At 35.0% G+C, this 3,664-nt stretch overlaps 1 protein-coding gene across 1 annotated transcript in view; it reads left to right on the plus strand.

Moving 5' to 3' along the window:
* Positions 1-395: 395 nt before the first annotated feature.
* GALNT13 (polypeptide N-acetylgalactosaminyltransferase 13) overlaps positions 396-3,664 on the plus strand; it is a gene marked incomplete at its 3' end in the record, with an annotated part of 293,810 nt that continues 290,541 nt past the window's right edge. Inside the window, exon 1 of the mRNA XM_011969317.1 lies at positions 396-479. The remainder of the gene's footprint in view (positions 480-3,664) is intronic.

Consider the following 3,664-nt stretch of genomic DNA (forward strand, 5'->3'; position numbering starts at 1 on the left):
CTCAGTGATCCTGATATATCAGATAATAGTACCTTTTAAAAACTTGAAATATTTGAATAATCACCTCAACTCTCCAAGTATATTTGAACATCTCATATTTTTGAATTACTTTTATGCCGTTCTGCCAACTGTGTTTCTTGCATATAATTATGAAGCTAGTATGCAGACTTCTCTTACCTCTTTCTTCAAAGTGTCCTCCTTGATTGATGTTTTGGAATATTTGCATGTAGTTGGGAATATTTCTGTTCATCAGCCCATTATACTTTGCTAAATGTATAGTCTACATTTTGCAAAACCTATTTTAGTATGTTACAGTGTATTGTGTTTAAGTGTGTGTTGGTCTGTGTTAGTTTTTCTGTGACCTTGACAAATTGTTTACTCTTTTGGATGTTTTTCTTCCTCCACAGATGCATTTTTGTAGAAGCATTTTGAGGATGAATGTTTGCAAATCATTTTGAAATTGCCAAGTGCAACATACAGTAAGTAATATTTTTATTGTTCTACTCAATTGCAGTCATGCTCGATTAATTTGGCAGTCATAAAATAACCCATTTCCATTTACAGTCTTTGGTATTTTTTGTCAGCGTTGTTAAAGATCAGAAGGTTGTATGTGTGCAGCATTATCTCTGGGGTCTTTATTCTGTTCCATTGTTCTGTGTATTTCTTTTTGTTTCAGTGCCTTGCTGTTTTGGTTACTACAACCCTGTGGTATAGTTTGAGGACAGGTAATGTGATACCTCTAGTTTTTTCTTTATGCTTAGGATTGCCTTGTCTATTTTGGCTCTTTTTTGGTTTATGAATTATAAAATAGTTTTTCCTAATTATATGAACGATATCATTTGTAGTTTGATGGCAATAGTATTGAATCTGTAAATTGCTTTGGACATCATGGCCATTTTATCAACCTTGATTCATCCTGTCCATGAGCATGGGATGTTTTTCTATTTGTGTCATATCTAACTTCTTTGACCAGTGTTTTGTAGAGAACTTTCTCCTCCTTGGTTAGCTGTATTCCTAGGTATTTTATTCTTTTGGGGGCTATTGTGAGTGGAATTGCGTTCTTGTTTGGCTGTCGGGCTGGAAATTGTTGTAGAAAAATATGCCTCTGCCCTGATAAAGTGCTCTGGCCAACACTGCTCATCAGAGTAAATGAGTATTTTATGACTGAATTTCAAATTAAAAAAATAACAATTGCCTTATAGTAAGTGTCAGTAGAACCAATCAGCAACCCAAAATGAGTTGCCTTGAACAAAATGCTATTTGATTAGAGAAAACTTAAAAATATATAACAACTCCTCCCCTAATAGCAGAGATAATATCTTACTCTTCTATTATACTTTTCAGAATTGGCAGTGGCTGGCCACACCCTTTTCTTGTGGTCCTTTTTAGTTGCTTTCTGCAGTGAAGAAAAGATTGGAATGAAAGGTTGAGCTTGACTTACCATTCTCTTCCCTCCTTATTATCTTCAGATGTGTAATGTTCATAGTACTATCCTTTACATCACACAGGCCACATTCATGCTTTCCCTTTTGGACTCTGATGATCTTCAAATTCTTTCACATTAGCCACCCATTGGTCCTAACCCTGTACACTTTATTTCTTGAAACAAACCATCAGCGACATTTTATCTGGGGACGTTTTCGGAATTCCTGGTATTTAAAAGACTATTGCTCTAAAATTGAATGGATCAAATTGTTCATGCTCCCACACTACTTTTGGTTTTGAGATTGAAGGATTTACAGAGGGGTGAGAATGAAGGGATGAAGTCTCCATTTCTAGATTTGACCTCTGGAAGACAAAGCTAGTGATTTTGTTTAGTAATTTTATTTCATTTGGTTCAATTAATAGTTCATGCTCCTAAATTGAGAGGTACTGTGTTAGTAAGGACTAGAGCAAGTGGGAGAGAAAGACAAAAAGAACTCTCAAGGAAACTTTGTCGTTAGTTTGAGGAAATAAGCTATTCCCTCATATAAATAAAGCAGAGGCTGTGGTAAGTTACATCATGAGAATGGTATAAACTAATACAATTTAAAAGCCATTTTAAATAATTTGAGAAACAATAAAATGCACAGATGTGTGAAAAAAGAAGCCGTTATAGGAGACCTCAGAAAGGAGATATAATTCTGAACCATATCGGTCCAAGGTTTTATGGAAATTGAATTTGGGCTAGATCTTGATGCAGATGGAGAATGTTAACAGAATAGTCAAGAAAATGGCATACTAACATTTAGAAGTAAAGAGGCATACTTCACACTCAATGAATGACAAATTAATTAGTTTGGCACAAGAATATGTTTCTTATGTTGGACTAAAAACAGATAACTGGAAAATAAAGCTGGTACCAGGTTGTGGGAAATACTGATAACCCTTCAAGAAATTTGAATTTAATTGGTATGTAATTAAAAATGGAGAGCTAATATTTCATGAGGGCTAATCCTGTGAACAGAAAGGTATTTTTAAATGTTATTCTGGTAATACCTTCAAAGTGGATGCAGTTGGAAGACTTGTTGCAGAAAGATCAATTTTTAGGCATTTATAGAGGGATAAGAATGAAGGGATGAGGGCAAGACCTAAAGTCATAGCAGTGGGGAGGGACTGGCAGGGTTTGGAGCATGTGAGATTTATTTGGAAGTAAATAGGTTCAGGGAGTAATAGTTATACTTAATGCTTCTGCAGGATTTACTGAGTGCCAGGGTTGTTTTAAATGTTAATGACTAATGTCATCCCCATTTGTGCAAGAGGAAACTGAGAAAGACATCATTTAAGCAAATGGTCCCAGGTCTCAAAAGTAAAACATACCATGCCTGACATTTGGGGCCATTTAGTCAAGCGCCAGAGTCATTGCAGTTTACCACTGTACCATCATTTCTCTAAAAAAATAACTGAAGCTTCCAGGCTGACTGAGCTGGAAAATGATGTTGCCAATAATCAGAGAAACATATTTTTTTTTTTCAGAGTTTACCCTTTCTTTAGGTAGGTTTTTGGGTATGCAGAAAAATCTTGACCTTTAGGGAGAAATGTCCCTTATGGTTGGTGATGAATCTCTTGTATGCATTCACTTGTATGTTGGGCAATAGGAACAGTAATTTATTACATTATTCAGTTGTAAGTTATGATAGTAAATATGTTGTCTTAATCAGATTTGTCTTCCTTTCTTAGCAGAACTTAAAAATGAAAAGGATAGAGTGATAAGTAAAAGATTTCATATCTTGGGTCCATAAAAGACCACTATTTTAGACTTAGTTTACCTATCTTGCAAAACTAATTTTGACAAGAGAAAAACATAACTCTCAGCATATGGAGTATCTTTTTTTCTGTTAGGTTGATGCAAAAGTAATTGCATTTTTGCCATTACTTTGTAAAACCGCAATTACTTTTGTATCAATCTAATATACTGGAGAAGTAGAATAATGTACTGCTTAAGACCATGGGCTCCAGGACCATTCTGCTTCATTGATTCATATTCCAAGTAAGGCCCATTTGCTGTGTGGCTTTGTGTCAATTATTTAAGCTCTCTGTGCCTCAGCCTCTGTACCTTCAAAATGTGATATTAGTAATACTGTGTCTTCTGGATATTGTAAAGCTCAAATAAGATAAAGCACCTACAATGGCTCTTGGTACCAGTAAGTTTTTTGTTTTTTTTTTTTTTTTTGAGACGGAGTCT

This window comes from Mandrillus leucophaeus, unplaced genomic scaffold (genome assembly GCF_000951045.1).
Source record: "Mandrillus leucophaeus isolate KB7577 unplaced genomic scaffold, Mleu.le_1.0 Scaffold881, whole genome shotgun sequence".
Classification (NCBI taxonomy): Eukaryota; Metazoa; Chordata; class Mammalia; order Primates; family Cercopithecidae; genus Mandrillus; species Mandrillus leucophaeus.